The sequence below is a fragment of the Convolutriloba macropyga genome, chromosome 8, assembly GCF_964194025.1.
Source record: "Convolutriloba macropyga chromosome 8, txConMacr16.3, whole genome shotgun sequence".
Classification (NCBI taxonomy): Eukaryota; Metazoa; Xenacoelomorpha; order Acoela; family Convolutidae; genus Convolutriloba; species Convolutriloba macropyga.
The window spans coordinates 25,568,625-25,591,319 of record NC_134475.1 but is presented as its reverse complement, the minus strand read 5'-3'; the positions used below and the strand labels follow the sequence as shown (position 1 = coordinate 25,591,319).

The window sequence follows — 22,695 nt, the reverse complement described above, 5'->3', positions numbered from 1 at the left end:
ATACAATTACCTAACAATTACTTTCTAGCAAAAGCCCAAGTACAATCAATGGAAAAGCGCCTCAATGAAGACAGACAGTTAGCCGACACCTACAACAGCTTAATTCAGAACGACATTGTAAAAGGTTACGTTAAGGAGACGAACCGAGAACCTTCCCCAACATGCAACCAATTGTGGTATCTTCCTCATCATCCAGTACAGCACAAACAGAAGAAAAAGATTCGTCGTGTAACCAACGCTGCATCTATTTACAAAAGATATTCATTGAATAAAGCGCTTCTAACTGGACCAGATCTTCTCTGCAGTTTATTTGGACTGCTACTACGCTTTCGACAGTTTGCCATAGCAGTTACCGGAGATAAAGAAGCCGTGTTTATGCAGATAGCAGTAAGGAAAGAAGATCAAGACGCATTAAGGTTTCTATGGTACAAAAACGAAACCGAAATAATATACAAATACAAGCAACTCGTTTTTGGTGCAATTTGTTCGCCCTCGTGTGCTATCTATGTACTTCGAAAATGTACCATCGATAATCACCACGTATGAACCGAAGCCAGTCAATCCATAATGAATAATTTTTTACATGGACGACTTTTTACAGAGTTTCCAGACAACAGAAGAAGCAATCGAACAGACAACGTGCATCAAAGAAACACTAAAAAAGGAGGATTCAACTTAACGAAATTCTTCAGCAACGATTCAAGTTTTCCTTTAATTGACAACACTGGAAGAGATACGGAATTAACGCAACGAGTTTTGGGACAGAAGTGGGATGTCAAAAACGACACCTTCATATTTAGGAAACCCATTTTAGACATCAAAATTGAACGATTACAACAAAGACAACTCTTGTCAATAGCAGCTTCGCTTTTTGATCCCTTGGGGATGATAACGCCTTTTGCGATACGAATTCGAAGCCTTCTTCAGGCAGTCATTAAACAAGGCAAGAAATGGGACGAAGAAGTACTAGCCAAATTTCATAGTGACCCGCAGAAATGGTTTTGTGAATTCAATAGCATGCCAGATATTACAACAAAAAGATGCCTTGTAACAGGACCAACGACCAGTCAACAACTTCATGTCACTTGATGCGTCACTTGATGCATCAAATATAGCAATTTAAGCGGTTATTTATATGAGATCTACAACTACTGAAGGGAATGTCATTGTGAACTATGTCATTAGCAAATCCCGAGTAGCCCCCATAAAGCACACAAGTATACCTAAACTTGAATTAGAGGCAGCCACAAGGGGAACCGGACTATCTAGTTTTGAAGTCACAGAAATGACATTTTCCTTAGTAAATGACATTTTCCAATAAATTTTTCCTTAGTTCACTTCTGGACGGATAGTACTGCAACATTAGGATGGATAAACTCCGACAAACGGCAAAAAGCCTTCGTAGCTAAACGTGTCAACAAAATTTTGGAACATTCTAAAGCGCAGTAATGGAAACATGTACCCGGAAACTTCAACCCTGCCGACCATGGAACCAGAGGTTTGAAACCAACAGAGCTCAAAGAGAAGTGGCTACAAGGACCAAAATTTCTCTTTCAATACCCTGAACACTGGAACTTTGATCAAACAGAGTTTTTAACAACGGCAAATTTAGTATTACCTAAGTGTATGAACCCTGTCATAGAACCAACAAAGTTTTCAAATTGGAAACGATTGCTCAGACGGACAACAACAGTGTACAAAGCAACAAACATTTTACGGAAAAGAGATACACTAAACAGTCACAATGAAGTTCAAAATTACCTGATAAAGATTTCACAACAAAACACTTTTAGAAAAACAATTAAGAGAATGCAAACTGGACAACAACTGGAAACAAGGGATGCAGTTCTTCAATTCAATCCATTTTTGGATGAAAATGGAGTTTTGCGAGCCAAAGGAAGGCTGAGACATGCGTCAATACCTTGGAGTCAAAAACACCCCATAATACTAGACATCAAAGACCGTGTCACTCAGTTAATTGTTCAAGACGCTCGCACTGACCGCTGCCAACACATGGGAACGGAGTTTGTCAGAGCGCACCTTCAACAGACATTTCTAATCATTGGTCTTCGAAGGTTCCTAAGAAGACTCAGTCGGACATGTTTCATATGCCGCCGATGGAGAGCTCAGAATATTACACCAATGATGTCCGATCTTCCCCCTTTCGCTTTGCTGACGCCGAAAAACAATACCCATTCATAAATGTAGGATTAGATTACTTTGGACTTTTTTATATTGCGGATAATTCTCGCAAGCTTGAAAAACAGTACATCTGCATTTTCACGTGTTTAGTAACCCGTGCAGTGCACTTGGAAGTTTGCCATAGACTAGACACCGACAGTTGTTTGCTTGCAATTAGACGTTTTGTACCAAGGAGAGGATGTCCAGAGATAATAATCTCCGACAACGGAACAAATTTTACAGCATCGAAAAAGGTAATGAATTTGGATAATATCAGCATTGACAACTCCTATATTGCTCAACAATTATCGCAGTAAAACATAGTTTGGAAAAAGAACCCAACACTTGCTCCACACTTCGGAGGTGTATGGGAAAGAATAATTCAAACAGCAAAGAGAACTCTTCTCATAATCTTAGGAAGTCAGCAACTGAAAGCGGAAACTTTCCAAACAATTGTGACAGAAACGGAAGGCATCCTAAACTCCCGCCCCATAACTTACGTTCCTTCTGAAAACAACGACGAAGAAGCCCTAACACCCCATCACTTCATTCTTAGACGACCACATCTAGCCTTAGCCCCCCTCACAGCGAAATTGAAAACTTTCAGGAAGAAAGATTTCAACTATTCTCAAACGCTTTTGGACCACTTCTGGAAAAGGCTGCAAAGAGAGTACACATCAGAACTAATAAGCAGAGCAAAATGGAGAGAACATTCGAAACAACTCAAAACGGGCGATTTAGTCTGGACTCTGAACGAATTTACACCAAGAGTTATTTGGCCCCTCGGACGGATAACGAAATGTCATTACGGAGCCGACGGAACACCAAGATCATTTGACATTCACACCGCAACAGGTACACTAACTCGCCCTGCAGTAAAACTGTCAAGAGTCATAGATGAAGAAGAACTGATCAACTCAAGGAGCGTAGCAACAAACCCAACATAATTCCAAACTTTATTAGCATTATCACCAGATGTTTCACTTATTCATCTCCTGACAACAGTCACCTAACATTCAATAATATTGTTAACCCTTTTCTCTCGTTGTGTGGGAGGATTGTGCATTCTGTCAAAACATTGCAATAAGCTTTTAGATGTCAAGCAACCGCGAGCGAGATGGCGAATTGCAACTCAGAACAACATTAGAAGCCAAATAGATCAAACCGATCCATTTCAAATCAAGTAACCAGCAGCTCACAAGATTGCCTAACAGACAATGCAGCTTACAATTCAAAGAGAAGATCAACAACTACGAAAGAGATTACAAGTCACAAACTCAATGTGTTTTAAAATAGTTTTTAAAATATTACCAGAGTATTCAGGTTTAGCCGTAAATTTAAAGCGCGCCCTCCTCTCGTCGCGGAGTGCTGAAGCTCAAGCTTCAATATTTCAACATTTCTTAATTTGACTTTTGCATTTGATTTCTAACTTTAGTTCATATGTTTTCATGCTAATTTACCGCTAAAACCAAAGTTTGTGAATTCACTATTGTCAAATCGATCTTATAAGCAAGTGGTCAACACTGCTTGTCAAATTTTTGTTATTTCTGGACTTGAGAAATTTGAGCGCATCTCGTGAGCTGAAGATCCAATTACAGTTTTCTATTAATAGGGTTTTGAGGGTCAATTATCATCTTCCAGTGGTGCCGGTAGAACCGCATCAAGGATGATGTTTTTTGTTTCGCTAAGACTTCCAATTCTATAGGGATTATCAACTTTTCCCAGCTAAGTTTTCGTTCTGGAAACGGATCTGGAAAGTGGATCTGAAGTCGTTCTGCGTGTCCGTGGAGGTGGTTCTGCGTGACGTTTTGTTAAGATACGAAATTCATGGACTAGGTAGTTGCTGGGGTGTTAATTCAGGTTCTGGAGTAGTTTTTTTTGTTTAAAGTACCTCTAGTCTGGCTAACTCAGGTAGAGTGGCGACAAAATCAATACTCTTAGGAAATGAACCAATGGTCGATGGTAGTCCAGTTAAAGCTCCTATCCACCTTCATTTGGTGTGCTGGCAAAATTCTCTTGATACTGAGCTTGACAGAAAACTGTTTGCTGCCAAGAGTTTCAAGTTGTGTGGTGACTATGGCAGTAATGTGTATATGGGTACCTCCGCAACATAGAGCCGCGATACGGTACCCATATACACATTACTCTAATTCCCTTCATATCCACTACTCTATATTCACTTCTTTTATATTTAAAATCTATCATTTCTTGTCTCACTTGGTGTAGTGGTGAAATCATCGAGTCTAGTTAAGTTGCTTTAGCAAACGGAAGGTTTGGGGTTCCTTCCTCACTGACTCCAGTGAACGTCCCCCGACTCTGATGAAATACTATAAAACTAAGTGAGATAAAAAACCAAATTCACAGTTCTTAAAAAGGATGATCCCTGCTGTGAGACTGTATATGGGACACACTGTGATGGGTATACAGTCAAAAACACTGAGATCGGTGGAAACACAGTGGTCAGTGTTTTTTTTCACTGATGGTGAAACATGGTCTAAGACCCATCTGCGAAGCAGCTTCACTGATAGAACCTAAATTAACCATTAGTACCTCTAATGCCCTTATCATCAAATGGATCTATAACTATCTTATATTGTTCCTTAGATTCTAAATGATGCCTTTTGCTATCAATAGTATAATTAGTTACATATTTATTTTTACCTTCATATATAGCACTAGTATAATCTTCAATTGTAATCTGTTTTTTTTAATAGTGGCTTTAGTTATACCTTTTAACTTCAAAGTTTGCTATTGGCTGAATCCCTTGTTTTATCCACTACTATATATTAGCTCTAAATTCAATAAAAAAATTCAATTAAAATCAAAAAAATAAAACAAAAAAATCAAAAAACTAAAAGTAAAATTTATATTTCACTCTTAAAGAGTGATTCGCTCTTATCGGAGTGATCCCCCAGTAGAAAAGATCGCTTTTTTCGCTCATGAAGAGTGATTCCCTCTTTTTGGTATTTTTTAATTTTTTTTATACTTTTTATTTCAAATTATCTATACTCTTCAATAAATTTACATTTTCTTTTACTTTTTCTATATTTATTCCTTTATTAATAAGAAATGATACAAAATTATAATATTTACACGTACAACTATCAGTATAACTGCTTCGAAGATCCCCAGTTTGGCTAATAACTAACGGACTTACAGATCTAGTATTAATTGTTTTCTCACCCAGATCAGCAGCAGATCAGTGTAAGGACCTTCGGTCTTGATTCCCCAACTGCTTGGCTTGCCACGGACTTCGTCCGTTCGCAGATTTCTATTAAATCCTCTAGTTAATTCTACATTTGGATGTTGTTTCTTTACATGAGCCCTTATCCCATCATATCTCACAACAGAAGCACAAAATGGACAACTAACTTTAGCTGAAGTACAATTTCTACATGTATATTTACCCTCATCAAAATTATTTAGTGTTTTTATAAAATTACACTTATTACAACATCTATTTAAAACTTCTGAGCTTGGGTTAAGGTTGAGGTTAGGGATAAGGTTAGGGGTAGGGTTGGGGTTAGGATCTGAGTTAGGGTAGAATCTTAGTTTTATCTTAATGACATGATTCATAATGATATTTTAAAACAGCAATGTTTCCGTATTTATAGTTACACTCTAAACATTTTAAAAGCATTTATAATAGGGTAAACTTTAATATTTACCTAATCATAGCGCGGATAGGACTTTATCCATCAGTGCAGCCGCTTCGCGGATAATGTTTAGCCATGATTTCAATTAAATCTTTAGTATTATCTTTAGTATTATCTAGATGTGATACACTCTGCTAAATATTTATTTCCTAACGTATTGAATTTATTAGTTTTAAATCTCTTATCTAAAATCAATTCAAGGTCTAATTCTTTTTATCTCTAACAAAGTTTATAATCTCTTCTCTAAATTCTTCATTAATTCCATATAGTCTGGTTAAAAATTTTCCTCCCTTTCTATTCAAAATTCCAATCTCTTCATTTATATATTCTTCTTGTATTATATTTCGTAAATTGGTATAAACACTTCGTAGATCATTATCCAACTCTTCTCTATATCCTCCTCTATGTTAACCAATGTATTTACTCTACTCAACATTGTGCTTGCTCCCATTGCTACACTCCCAGCATTTCTTGATTTTATATCAGGATAAATATAACTAAATATAATTAAACCTGAGCTTATAATTCCACCAATAGTTGATAAACTTTTTATACCCTTTCCCATAATCATTTCTTTAGTTAGAACATCATTCTGTATTTTAATATTTTTTAAAGTAAGAAGTTTATTAAAATAAAACTGATAATTATCATGATTGATGGTATTTCTATCTGTTGCATTTATCATGAGTGGTTTCATATATGCTATAAGTTATTTATGTCTTCTCTTTCTAATTCATCTTTTAAACTAAGAGCTTTTAAATCAAGGAAACCAACTCTTGAATCATATATCATTGTTCTATTACTATTAATAATAATAAAAGTATTTTCCTTTTTATTATATTTAATTATACCAAAACGAAGTTCATCTGACATTCCATCTGTACGATTATAATAGTTACTAATTAACTCACTAATTATTTTACTAAAGTCATGTTCACATTTATATATCTCATTAAAGTTTTTAAATAGATCAGGTCCATTATAAGTTGTTAAATAAATAGTATCACAACTCATTCTTGCTGTATTAATTATTTGAGCTGGTTTATGACACATTAAAATCATTTGAATATTATAATGTCTACCTTCAGTAAAATAATAAGCTATATCTTTATTTAACCTATTACCCATATCATCAAGTATTATTACACAATTTTGAAATTTATGCATATTATTTTTTGAGATCATATTTATATCACATTTATTAAACCCAGTATAAAACCCAGTATAGACTCAGGATCTATCCAGTATCTGTCATCTTCACACACTATAACTATATTTTTAGCTTGGTCGTGGTTTTGGTTTTGGTCTTGGTTTTGGTTTTGGTCTTGATTTTGCTTTTGGTCTTGTTCTTGATTTTGGACTGAGTATAATTTTAAATATTGTCTGATAAAATATGTTTTGCCTGTACCAGTTCCACCATAAACAATAGTATGTAATGGTGACTTTTCATATTCAAATATAACTAGACTCCTATTCATAAATCCACCAAAGCTTTCTTCTAGTTTTGTATATTTACTTGGCATTGGATCATATATTATATAACATATTCCAATTATAATAATAAGAAAAAAAAGTATACCGCCTTTATCCATTTTTATATATTAAATTTATTCTATAAAAATGCTCATCCTAAATTTTGAGGAATTCAATAATAAATTTAGTATTGATAATAATGCTATGAGTGATATCAGAATAAAAGATATAGGCAAAGATATAAGCCTATCACCAATTGAAATTGTAATGAGAGATGATAAACCAGAAATAGTAAGTGAACCTAACTCTAACATTATTGTAAATCTACATCCAACTGAAGGAACGCATTGGGTTTTAGTTATAAGAAGAGAAGATGGTCCTGTGTATTACTTTGATAGTTTTGGCGTAGAAACCCCACCATTATTCCTAGAAGAATATGTTGATCTAGGCTCTAATGAGAGAATACAACAATATGATGAATCTTATTGTGGGGCTTATTGTTTATACATGATCTATCTTATTTATAGAGGATTTAGAATTAAAAGTGCTTAGAATATTCTAGTTAATCAATGTAGATATCCAGGAATATATAATGAGTGTTTTTGTTTAATTTGTAGTAGATGTGGTGATAAAGATAAGGATAAAGTTAATGATAATGTTAATGATAAGGATAATGTCATTGATAATGATAATGATTATGATCTACGAAGTAGCTTTGCTAACAATGATAATGATAATGATAATGATAATGATAATGATAATGATATTGATAATGATAATGATAATGATAATGATAATGATAATGATAATGATAATGATAATGATAATGATAATGATAGTGATAATGATAATGATAATGATAATGATAGAGATAAATTTATATATCTATTTGATGAAAAAATCAAAGGAGTAAATATAATACTAATAGCAAAAGTAATAGTCCTACTAACAGTATCCGCGAAGCGGTTTCACCGATCTCTGTTAATATAAATGATGATCTACAATCATGGCTAAATGATGATGATGATATAATTATTGAAGCCACATTCCCAGTTAACTTTAGATGTATAATATCTGGTCCTAGTGAATGTGGTAAGACATTCTTATTAAAAAAAACTATTTCTAGCTAGTATATATTTTGATAAGCTATACATCATTGGACCTACTGGCGATCAGTACCATGGTATAGAAAGAATAAACTCCAAAGCAATTATAGAATTTATTAAAAATATAAACGATTTACCATCTCCCAATAAACTACCCAAAGACTTAAAGAAACTAATGATATTCGATGATGTTAGAGCCAAAGAACCAGTTATTAACGAATAATTTTGTAGAGGTAGACATAATAATTGCAATATGATATATCTTAATCAAAACCTGTTCTCTCTGGATAGGCAGAGTGTTAGAGAGAACTGTAATCTATTTATTTTATTTGAACAAAGAGGTAAAGTCCTCATATCTATTTATGAAGATTTCTTTAATAATGTTGAACTTAGTTATAATGATTTTGCAAATATAAGTAATGAGGTATGGAAAGAGCCTTATAATTATATGGTCATTGATATAACTAAAAATAAAAATATTAATGGTAAACTAAGAATTAATTGGGATCGGAGAGTTTTGTATTTAACTTTATGTTTAAGTTTGTATCTAAATCAAATGGACCTCCGGTCTGCTAGTTACACTAGATCAACGAAGTTGTTAACACAAACAGTCTGCTGACTACGTCAGATCAACGAAGTTGTTGCTGGTTACACCAGATCAACGAAGTTGTTAACACTAATGTAAAGTAAAACTTAATACATCACCATTAAAGTCTGTAGGTCTTCCATGCTCATCTTTAATATGAAACGCTATATATTCTATTCTATCTTTAGTTATATTTTGTTATAAGATATTAGTTGGTATAATATTTATTAGATAGCCTGGTGGTTCAGTTAGATTAAAAGTATATAGTATGTCTGTATCTTTACCATTATCTTTAGCTCCAGATATAATATTGCAATGAATGTTAATATTATTGAAACACATAATATCAATAATTTTCTGAGATTTATATCTACCTTTTTTATAAATTATTTTTCTAAATCCTAGTAATGAGGCTAGTGAGTTTTCTATATCAAAGCTGAGTGCTCCTTGTTTTATTTCCATTAAACATTTCATCGTATTTTTATCAGGTTCTATTATAACGTTACCATCAGTTTCTTCTTTGATTAATTCTGCTATATCAGTTAACTCATATGCTCCCGGTGTAATAGTTGAATATAGCAATGGGATTCCTTTATAATTATAATTAAGTATAGATGTAATGTTTGGGCTTGAGGGAGAGATAGGGTTAAGGTTAGGGTCAGAGCTAAGAGCCCGAGGTAAAGCTTCATCATCTTCTATAACAGTACTAGCATAGATGAATTGATTGTTCCTTCTATTCACATTAAACACCGAATTATAAACAGATAATCTAATTAAACCTAATTTTGTTTTATTAAGCATAGGTTCACTAAAGTTAAATTTTTCTGTTGGTTTTATCATTCTAAAGTTAAGTGTATGCTCTTCTTTAGTTTTAGTTAAAGCTTCGTGTATAATTTGTAGTTCTCTTAACACTAAACTATCGGTGAAACCGTTTCGTGAATCAGTCTTTTTTTATCTTATAAAAATGGATATTAATTTGGATACAACTTATGGTTATAATAATGATATACATAAAAGTAAGATTATAAAATATAAACCTAATAATCTAGCAACAATGAATACGGTTAATACTAATATTAATATCATTATCAATAGAGAAGAGAATCATTTAAATTTACGTGATTCATATCTAGAGATAGAGTTTGTTGTATCAGATGTTGCTGGTGGTGAATTTGCTAATGATGCTAATATCAGATTAGTTAATTATGGTATGATGGCATTGTTTAGTTCAATTAAGCTTGAAACTAGTGGTGGTAGGACTATTGAAAATATAGATCATTGTCATCCTAATCTATTTATGTCTTCTCTTTCTAATTCATCTTTTAAACTAAGAGCTTTTAAATCAAGGAAACCAACTCTTGAATCATATATCATTGTTCTATTACTATTAATAATAATAAAAGTATTTTCCTTTTTATTATATTTAATTATACCAAAACGAAGTTCATCTGACATTCCATCTGTACGATTATAATAGTTACTAATTAACTCACTAACTATTTTACTAAAGTCATGTTCACATTTATATATCTCATTAAAGTTTTTAAATAGATCAGGTCCATTATAAGTTGTTAAATAAATAGTATCACAACTCATTCTTGCTGTATTAATTATTTGAGCTGGTTTATGACACATTACAATCATTTGAATATTATAATGTCTGCCTTTAGTAAAATAATAAGCTATATCTTTATTTAACCTATTACCCATATCATCAAGTATTATTACACAATTTTGAAATTTATGCATATTATTTTTTGAGATCATATTCATATCACATTTATTAAACCCAGTATAAAGCTTATTAGACTCAGGATCTATCCAGTCTCTGTCATCTTTACACACTATAACTATATTTTTAGCTTGGTCTTGGTTTTGGTCTTGGTTTTGGTTTTGGTCTTGGTTTTGCTTTTGGTCTTGTTCTTGATTTTGGACTGAGTATAATTTTAAATATTGTCTGATAAAATATGTTTTGCCTGTACCAGTTCCACCATAAACAATAGTATGTAATGGTGACTTTTCATATTCAAATCTAACTAGACTCCTATTCATAAATCCACCAAAGCTTTCTTCTAGTTTTGTATATTTACTTGGCATTGAATCATATATTATATAACAAACTCCAATTATAATAATAAGAAAAAAAAGTATACCGCCTTTATCCATTTTTATATATTAAATTTATTCTATAAAAATGCTCATCCTAACTTTTGAGGAAGTCAATAATAAATTTAATATTGATAATAATGCTATGAGTGATATCAGAATAAAAGATATAGGCAAAGATATAAGCCTATCCCCAATTGAAATTGTAATGAGATATGATAAACCAGAAATGGTAAGTGAACCTAACTCTAACATTATTGTAAATCTACATCCAACTGAAGGTACGCATTGGGTTTTAGTTATAAGAAGAGAAGATGGTCCTGAGTATTACTTTGATAGTTTTGGCGTAGAAACCCCGCCATTATTCCTAGAAGAATATGTTGATCTAGGCTCTAATGAGAGAATACAACAAAATGATGAATCTTATTGTGGGGCTTATTGTTTATACATGATCTATCTTATTGATAGAGGATTTAGAATTAAAAGTGCTTTGAATATTCTAGTTAATCAATGTAGATATCCAGGAATATATAATGAGTGTTTTTGTTTAGGTTGTAGTAGATGTGGTGATAAAGATAAGGATAAAGTTAATGATAATGTTAATGATAAGGATAATGTCATTGATAATGATAATGATTATGATCTACGAAGTAGCTTTGCTAATAGTGATAATGATAATGATAATGATAATGATAATGATAATGATAATGATAATGATAATGATAATGATAATGATAATGATAATGATAATGATATTGATAATGACAGTGATAATGATAATGATAACGATAATGATAGAGATAATTATATATCTATTTGATGAAAAAAATCAAAGGAGTAAATATAATACTAATAGCAAAAGTAATAGTCCTACTAACAGTATCCGCGAAGCGGTTTCACCGATCTCTGTTAATATAAATGATGATCTACAATCATGGCTAAATGATGATGATGATATAATTACTGAAGCCACATTCCCAGATAACTTTAGATGTATAATATCTGGTCCTAGTGAAGGTGGTAAGACATTCTTATTAAAAAAAACTATTTCTAGCTAGTATATATTTTGAAAAGCTATACATCATTGGACCTACTGGCGATCAGTACCATGGTATAGAAAGAATAAACCCCAAAGCAATTATAGAATTTATTAAAATTATAAACGATTTACCATCTCCCAATAAACTACCCAAAGACCTAAAGAAACTAATGATATTCGATGATGTTAGAGCCAAAGGACCAGTTATTAACGAATAATTTTGTAGACGTAGACATAATAATTGCAATATTGTATATTTTAATCAAAACCTGTTCTCTCTGGATAGGCAGAGTGTTAGAGAGAACTGTAATCTATTTATTTTATTTGAACAAAGAGGTAAAGTTCTCATATCTATTTATGAAGATTTCTTTAATAATGTTGAACTTAGTTATAATGATTTTGCTAATATAAGTAATGAGGTATGGAAAGAGCCTTATAATTATATGGTCATTGATATAACTAAAAATAAAAATATTAATGGTAAACTAAGAATTAACTGGGATCGGAGAGTTTTGTAGTTAAGTTTATGTTTAAGTTTGTATCTAAATCAAATGGACCTCCGGTCTGCTAGTTACACTAGATCAACGAAGTTGTTAACACAAACAGTCTGCTGACTACGTCAGATCAACGAAGTTGTTGCTGGTTACACCAGATCAACGAAGTTGTTAACACTAATGTAAAGTAAAACTTAATACATCACCATTAAAGTCTGTAGGTCTTCCATGCTCATCTTTAATATGAAACGCTATATATTCTATTCTATCTTTAGTTACATTTTGTTATAAGATATTAGTTGGTATAATATTTATTAGATAGCCTGGTGGTTCAGTTAGATTAAAAGTATATAGTATGTCTGTATCTTTACCATTATCTTTAGCTCCAGATATAATATTGCAATGAATGTTAATATTATTGAAACACATAATATCAATAATTTTCTGAGATTTATATCTACCTTTTTTATAAATTATTTTTCTAAATCCTAGTAATGAGGCTAGTGAGTTTTCTATATCAAAGCTGAGTGCTCCTTGTTTTATTTCCATTAAACATTTCATCGTATTTTTATCAGGTTCTATTATAACGTTACCATCAGTTTCTTCTTTGATTAATTCTGCTATATCAGTTAACTCATATGCTCCCGGTGTAATAGTTGAATATAGCAATGGGATTCCTTTATAATTATAATTAAGTATAGATGTAATGTTTGGGCTTGAGGGAGAGATAGGGTTAAGGTTAGGGTCAGAGCTAAGAGCCCGAGGTAAAGCTTCATCATCTTCTATAACAGTACTAGCATAGATGAATTGATTGTTCCTTCTATTCACATTAAACACCAAATTATAAACAGATAATCTAATTAAACCTAATTTTGTTGTATTAAGCATAGGTTCACTAAAGTTAAACTTTTCTGTTGGTTTTATCATTCTAAAGTTAAGTGTATGCTCTTCTTTAGTTTTAGTTAAAGCTTCGTGTATAATTTGTAGTTCTCTTAACACTAAACTATTGGTGAAACCGTTTCGTGAATCAGTCTGTTTTTATCTTATAAAAATGGATTTTAATTTGGATACAACTTATGGTTATAATAATGATATACATAAAAGTAAGATTACAAAATATAAACCTAATAATCTAGCAACAATGAATACGGTTAATACTAATATTAAAATCATTCTCAATAGAGAAGAGAATCATTTAAATTTACGTGATTCATATCTAGAGATAGAGTTTGTTGTATCAGATGATGCTGGTGGTGTATTTGCTAATGATGCTAATGTCAGATTAGTTAATTATGGTATGATGGCATTGTTTAGTTCAATTAAGCTTGAAACTAGTGGTGGTAGGACTATTGAATATATAGATCATTGTCATCCTAATCTATTGATGTATAAGTTATTAACTAGTACCAATGATGAATATGAGAGTGGTTTTGTTAGAAATCAAGAAAATAGAGACAGTCAACTTAAAGGTGACCCTATTGCCGCAGAACGAGGTCATATGTATATGATGGTTAAGATGAGTGATCTATTTGGTTTTGTAAATGATTTAGAAAAGATTATATATGGTTTAGGATTTAAACTAACATTAAAAAGGAATAATATTGAGAGAGCTCTTTTTAGAGTTAATGCTAATCCTGGTGCAGTTGCTAATGATGGTAATATAGAAATTAGAGATACATCATGGTGTGTGCCTAGTATTGATCCCGGTAATGTATTAGAATTATTGTGCAAAAGGGTTTAAGTAAAAAGAATAATGCAGACTTTAGTTATTATGAAAGAAAGACATTTTATAAGAATGTACCCAATGCTACTAACTTCTTGTTTGATCTAGGTATGGAAAGTGGTATGGAAAAACCACAATATATAATAGTTGGTTTTGAAATTAATAATGTTTATGAACAAACTCATGATGCAAGTACCTTTGATATAATGAATGTTACTGAAAGTTATTGTAAGATTGTTGGTAGTGAGTTTTATCCCGAGGATAGAATGAGTATTAATTATGGAACCAATAATTATAATGAGGCTTTTAAAGAGATTGTCAGCTTTAATAAAGATTATAATGGGCTACCACATAATATAAAACCATATAAAAATCATAGAACATTCAAAAGCAGTTATAGAATATATGTATTTGATACTAGATATCAAAGTGATCATATAGGTCCACAATCAATACAACTTAAATTTAAATTTAGTGCTGCAGTTGCAGATGTTATATGTCATGCATTAGTATTAACTAGAAAGGTTATTAGTGTGAATAGTGATGGTAATAAGATGGTTGATATAATATCATAGATATAATTCAAGCCATAGATATAATTATAATTTTAGATATAACTCTAGCGATAATTATAATTTTAGATATAACTCTAGCGATAATTTAAAATTATAGTATAATATAATTATTGTTATAATTATATACTTTTACTTGTACATAACCATATACTTATACTCATACTTATAGCTAGTCTCTAATTGTTACTCTTGTTAATACCTAACTATTTCTTATTAGTATTAACAAAACCTTTGGCATAAATAATATCTAATTTCTTTTTATTCTCTAGAGATAGGACTCCATCCATCCTGGATAAACCTCCAGCTTCAAGCTTTGGTTTAGATTTAGACCTAACCTTGGGTTTGGGCTTAGGCTTAAGCTTAATAACAACAAAAGGATTATACTTTCTAACTTCCATTATTTTTTATATATAGAAATGAGTCTTTTAAATAAGTTCAAAACTAATTCATATTGTGTTGGAGGTAGACATTATAGTGGTACTAATAATATAAGTGGAGCTATTACTTCAAAAGGTACTAAGATGATAAGAGGATCCTGCACTAAATGTAGAAGGAATAAATCAATGACAGTATCTGATGCAACAATAGAAGCTGAGGGATTGAAGGATTTCTTTATAAGTGTTGGTAGGGCTACAGTTAATTTTGGAAGGAAGGTTGCTAATAATTCAGTAAGAGCATTAGAAATAGCAAGTAAAATAGGAAGTGCAGCTGCATCTAGAAACCCTAGAGCTGCTTTATCAGCCACACCTGATTTAATTAAATTTGCAACTACTGGTGAAGGTATAAAAGTAGTACAGAAAGGTAGAGGGTTATACTTAGGTACAAAGAAAAGATAATTATTTGATTATGATTATGATTATGTTTATATTTATGTTTATGATTATGATTATATTATATTTATGATTATGATTATAACTAAGATTATGATTATGATTATATTATATTTATGATTATCGATAGATATTGATACTAATATTATTATTACTAAACATACTATTATTACTAAACACTAATATCTTTAATCTAAAAAAAATCAACTTACTTTTCTTGTTCTTGTTATATTCTTCATATAACTTAACAAATACATTATACTCATCATTATCTATTTTATTATTATTCATTGATTTAGTATATAGTTTAGTAAACTTATCACTAAACTGTTTACTTAAAATATACATTTGTGAATACTTTATAATTTCATTTCTAATTTAGTATTAATTGTTTTTGATAATGAACCACAAACAGTTGCTGTAGCAAAAGCTGTTGGTATAGAATAAGCTAATCCTATACCTGTTAATGAAACTGATGTTGTTGTTGCAGTTGTTGCTATTGATGATAAAAGTATTTCTGTTATCTCAGCTACGTTAATATAATCTTTATATCTACTTGATTTCTTATTATAGTTATCAGTTTCAGTTTCATAATAATTTCTAATATCTTTTATAATGTTAATATTGTTGTTCAATTTATTATTAGCTTGGATTTTTTCATTTATCTGTTTCTCAGGCGCTTCGCGGATCAATCTTTCTGATACTGATGACAAATCTGGATATAGTAATCTCTCACTCGGTGCTGTTGGGTTAGTCATGGACTCCGTCATAGCTTTACTTATTTTCATTAATAAAAAACTTTCTATTTCTTTTGTTATATCCTCTTGATTAAAACCATAATGCATCTCAAAACTGTCTTTCTCTTTATTATCAAGTAACGTACTTCGTAAAAGTATAGCAATTATATATTGTACTATTGTCATTTTATTTTTTAAAAAGGCTTCATCTATAAAAGAATTAGTCTTTTTGTTAACTTCTTTAAATTGTTTTAGCCCAGTAGTAAACATTTCATCTAGTTGTATGTTAGTGATATTCTGATTAAACTTATTATTATGAAATTCTTGTTTGAATTGATTATATTTAGAGATAGTATCAGCAGAAACTTTATTACAAAACTTAACAGTATTTCTGACTTCATTTGTTGACTTAGTCTTGTTACATTAGTCTTGTAATTAGACTTATAATTGGTCTTACAATTAGACATAGACTTAGAATTATAATTAGACTTAGGACCGCAGGTCAATCTGCGAAGCAGGTTCCCTGATCTACTTCGTAGCTGACCGTAGGTCTGTGTTTAATGATTCCAAAACCTTATTATTAGATTCAAAGTCAAACTCGGATTTTAATAATTCCTGTTCGTAATATTTACCTTCTATTATCTCACCATTAATATCTTCTATTTTATATGTTAGTGGTTGTGTTTTTAGAACTTCATTAACTTTAAACAATTCCCTATTCCAATTAGAAGTGTATCCCTTAGAGAAGATATTACGTTTATCTGCATTTCTAACATAATCACCAACTTTAAGTTTAGGTTGGGCGTAGCCAGGTTTACCCTTAATATTCTGAAAACTAAAAGTGTATTCAACTTTATCAGGATTATTAGAAGCGTCAACTGGTGTCATTTTAATTGTTGAGTGAATGTTATTGTTATATGTTACAACAGCATCATTTAATATATTTACCCAATTACCATCGCCCTTGATGAACATAGGTTTATTTATTATGTGTAATAATGTTCTATTGAATCTCTCTATAAACACAGCCTTTAAATCACTATAAGTAGAATATAGCTCTATCCCTGAAGCGGCTTTGCCGGTTTCATATTCTTTAAGTAAAGATTTAAATGATTTATTGTAAAACTCACTACCTCTATCTACCCATAACTTTATAGAGGTAGTGACTACTTTATAACCTGACTACCCAAACCATTAGTTATAGATAAACCAGATTTATTCTTTAATGGAATAGCCCATGCATATTTTGTGAATATATCTATAACTGTTAATATAAACTTATAGTTATTATTGTATTTACTTAGAGATGACTTATCAATTAAATCAGCTGACCATGTTTCATCTTTATATAATGGTATTATTCTTTCTCTTCTAAACTTTGTTATTCGAGGACTGAATACCTCTTTAGCTAGTTGTTGTTGTTGTTGTTGTTGTTGTTTTTCCTTATTTTTTATGGACGTAGTCAAGGTTTCACCTATCTGCAAAGCAGGTTCCCTGATCAACGAAGTTGTGAGCTTGCTCATGGACGTAGTCATGGTTTCACCTATTTACCATAGTTAAAAACAAAATTATCTAGTTGGTATTGATTAATAATATTCATAGATAATAGTTGCTTAGATATATCAAGCATTTCATCATATAATCCATCATGACCAAGTTTTGTTTCTAGTATTAGTAATTCTAATCTTTCTATTAAACTATTTGGATCTGCAAAGCAGGTTCCCTGATCCACGTAGTGGTGGCAATTTTGTTGATCTGGGTTGCTATTCAATCCCCTACCATATACATCACTTTTTGCCGCTATTATACGTTTTATTGCTCTATATCTAGCACTTTTCTTATCCCCTTTCCTAAATCATATCCAATATCCTTTAAAAACCTTTTAATTTTGTTTTCATCTTCCTCAACATTATCATATGTTATATTTGATTTAGTAAGAAAATCAGTAAATCCTTCTGAAAACTCATATACATTATCCCTAACTAAAAATGCACCCTGTTCTAGGGTTATATCAACACCATTCATTTTATAGCTCCTAGTAGGCAAATCTATGAGTTCTAATCTTAATTGAGGATTAGTTTGAGCCCCCATGTCATGAAGAAATTTGGCTGTTTTTGTATCAACATAAACTGGTGCCATATCTTGAGTTTCCTCCACGGCTTCATGAGTCTTCGTCCATCAGTGAAACGGCTTCATTAATGCCCCGCTTCATTAAATTTGGCTTCATTAATGCCCCGTTTCTAGTTTGCTCTATCATCTTAGTTTGTTTATCTAACTCTTGATTTTGCCAATCTATTGCTCTAAATGTTTGTTCACTGAATGCTAGATTGCGTTCATTGTTTGCATTTATCTGCGAAGCAGTTTCACTGATAGTTTTAGATAAAGGATCAAATAACTCTTCTGTTTCTCCATAATAATCTTGTTGTTTTAATTTATCTTCTAATCTATTCTTTCTGTTTTGTTTTTCTAGATTGTTTAATTTTATAAGTGTTTCTAGTTTAGTCATTTTTTATAAAAATAATTATCACAAACATTATATAATCTAATAGCGGCTTCAATAAACTTTCTATCATCATTAATTGTTAATTCATACTTTAATAAAATTATTATAATTAGTTATAGCTTTACTTCAATCTGGGAATCAGCTTCGTGGATTTGGAAACCAGCATCGCTGATATTATATTTCTTTGCATGTTCTGAGAATCTTTCTTTCGTATGATGAAACCTATAACTATGGAGATATATGCATAACCTACAATAGAAATGTTTAAATCTATACTGAGAGATGTGTTTATTTACTTTACACATTCTGCATACTAAATATTGATTGGGATTATTAAAATGAACAACCATATGATTATGTTTTTCTCTATATGTTATGATTTCATTACATATGAAATATTGGAATGGTTTACTTTGACATTTATCACAACTCCAACACCCAGCCTTATTTTTACATTTATCAAATTTGGTACTAATCATTTTAATAGTATTGAAAAGCTATATAAATAATATTATTTCAAAATTTGGCATATAAAAATGAATCAACAAGATTATACCGGTTACATTCATTCCACGATTGAGCGAGCTCAATCTCATGGACAAGTCAAATCTGGAAGTGAGCGAGCTCAATTTGGAAGTGGACAAGTCCAATCTCATGGACAAGCTCAATCCCATGGACAAGTCCAATCTAGTGCTTCTAGTATGGCAGTCCAAATGTTAAAAAATAAAACTAAACCAGTAGATCTGCGAAGCAGTTTCACTGATAAAGAAAGACAAAAGATAGAATTAGAAAAATCTTTAGAATCAATCAGAAGGTTTAATCAAATAAATGAAGAAATAAAAGAAACATATGATAAACACGATGCAAAACTAAAACAAAAGAAGAAGATATGCGTGAGTCATTGCGAAAAGCAGAAGCAAAATATTATCCAGATTTAGATCCACGAAGTGGTTACACCAATAAGGATTTAGGTTATGATAAGGATAAGGATAAAGATAAAGATGTAGATTCTGATAAAGATAAGGACTCAGATTTAGACTCATTTGATGATTTTGTCTATGTTAAAAAGCCTAAAACAAATAGGATTAGATGTGAAGAATGTGATGAAGAGATGACTCGAAAGAATTATAACAGACACATTCAATCACTTAAACATAAAAAGAATGACCGAATGTATAATAGAAATAAAATTATTGAGAGTGCTAATGAGGAATTCTTGAATATACTGGAGTCATTGCATAACATACATCCCCATATTAAGTTTAACACCTTTGATGTAGTTAAGCATACAAAACCTACAGATGATAAGTTAGAAGAAAACGAATTCACCTTTAGGTTAATGACTAGGCAATATAATGGTGCACATGACTTGGATTTATTGAATGGGGAACTAGAGACAAAAATGCAGGAACAAGAATTGAATCAATCTGGATGGAGCATGCAACGATTTGTTAAAAGGACAATGTATATACATAGGTTTTATCCTAGTGGTGGATGTGATACTGAGTTACCATTCACATCTAGATATATAATTAATATACATAATACTGATAATAAGTGTTTGCTATGGTGTCTAATTGCTTATCTACATTCTGCGCCACATAATCCCAGTAGAGTTAGTAATTATAAAAAACCAGAATATATTAATGAGATAAAATTACCAATAGGAGTTACAGCCCCATATGATTATTATCACTTAAAGAAAATACAAGAACTAAATAAAGATAAAACATTATTTAATAAGTTTAATCTAAAGAAAAATAAAACTATTAATCCTGTTTTAATTAATCATAATGATCCTAAAGGATGTAATATATTATTCTGGGATAATCATTACTTCCTATGTAAAGATGTATCATTCTTATTAAGAAAATCATCTAAACTTATATGTTATCCATGTCTAAAATGTTGTGTATCATTTAGAACAGAAGATGCATTAAATAAACATTTAGAATTATGTAATACACAGAAACATGTAGGAAGAAGAACATTCCATAGAGATGATTACCTAAAGTTTGATAAGTTCCATTATGAAAACAGAGTACCATTTGCTATGTATTATGATTTTGAATGTAGAATAAAAGATGGTAAACACAATCCTATTGCTTGTGGTTTATATATAAAAAGTGACTATCCTGATATATTAGAAGATAAGTATGAAGCAACTGTGGCGATAAAGTAGTTGATTGGTTTGTGGATAGAGTAGATCATTATAATAAATTTTTTAAAGATATATTTAATATAAATATTCCATTGAAAGAAGATAGTACTACTCCGTTATATAGTAGATGTTACTATTGTAAGGAGAACTTGGGTGAAGACATCGTTAGAGACCATGATCATCTAAATGGTAAATTTAGAGGATATGCTCACAATAAATGTAACCTCAAAGCTAAAAACACATTTGTACCAATGTATGCTTATAATTCTTCTAATTATGATAATCACCTATTTATAACTCAGCTAGCAAAGAAGATGGGTGAGAAACACCATGGACAGAGTCCCATTAGACTTAAAGTATTAACTAAAACTGATGAGAAATATATTAGTATTGATATGGGTTATGCTAAAGCATTAGATATGTTTAGGTTCTTCCATCCACTTAGCTTAGATGCTATAAGTAAAACATTGAGTAATGAAGAATGTATAACATTAAATAAATGTGGCTTAGAAAGACGTAAAGGTATATTCCCATATGAATGGTTTGATAGTAGAGATAAACTATATGAAACAACATTACCACCTAAGGAAGCACTCTATTCTAAATTGAAACCAAGTGGTATTACAGATAAAGAATATAAGCAAGCAATAGATTGTTGGAATAATACTGGATGTGAGACAATAAAAGATTATATGATGTTATATCTTAAAACAGATGAATTATTATCAGTTGATGTATTTGAGAAATTTAGAGCTATGTGTTTAGAATATTATGAAATAGATCCATGTTACACATTTTCTACTCCTGGGTTAACCTGGTTGTGGGGGTTGAAATATACTAATGTTAGACTTAAGTATTATAAAGAAAATACAGTTAATATTTATGATACAATACAACATGGTATTAGAGGTGGGTTAGGTTCAGTATTAGGTGATTGTCATGTAAAATGTAAAAATAAAGAAATAGATCCTGAGTATACAGGGAAAGAGAATTATTTAAAATATTTAGACTTCAACTCATTGTATGCTTCTGCTATGGTTCAAGCTTTACCTACCGGCGAGATCAAAGTATGTGCCACTCTCGATCCAGAAACTGGCTTAGCAGATACAGTATATACTAGATCTAGTTCTAATACTGGATATATCTATACCATTGATATAAAGTATAATGATGAGTTGAAACAGAAAACAAAGAAATATCCATTTTTTCCTGAAAAGAAAAAAGCTAACATTACTCAGTTTACAGACTATCAAAATGAAAATAAAAAGAAAGGATATAAACCCAATGAGAAGTTAATGTTGAAGTTAACTGATAAAAACGTTTATGTAATTGATGGTGAGACGTTAGATTGGTATTTAGCTAGTAGTTTGCAAAAGTTAAGCAATTAAACCTTATATTGAGTTTAATATTCAGAAAAGAAAAGAAGCTAAAGTTAAGTGTGATAAATTTGGGGATGTATTCTTTAAGTTAATGAATAATGCCTTCTATGGAAAATCAATAGAGAATGTATATAATAGACAAGATG

The 22,695-nt window shown here is 30.9% G+C and overlaps 2 protein-coding genes across 4 annotated transcripts in view; both read right to left on the bottom strand.

Annotated features, from left to right (window-relative positions):
- Positions 1–20,757, bottom strand: part of LOC142344630 (NADH dehydrogenase [ubiquinone] 1 beta subcomplex subunit 9-like) — a 412,587-nt gene extending 391,830 nt beyond the window's left edge. For all 3 annotated transcript variants that reach the window (XM_075396441.1, XM_075396439.1, XM_075396440.1), the window contains exon 1: positions 20,744–20,757. The gene's annotated coding sequence lies outside the window, so the exon portion shown is untranslated. The remainder of the gene's footprint in view (positions 1–20,743) is intronic.
- Positions 1–20,757, bottom strand: part of LOC142344629 (serine/threonine-protein phosphatase 2A 55 kDa regulatory subunit B delta isoform-like) — a 136,508-nt gene extending 115,751 nt beyond the window's left edge. The window contains exon 1 of the mRNA XM_075396438.1: positions 20,745–20,757. The gene's annotated coding sequence lies outside the window, so the exon portion shown is untranslated. The remainder of the gene's footprint in view (positions 1–20,744) is intronic.
- Positions 20,758–22,695: the final 1,938 nt, after the last annotated feature.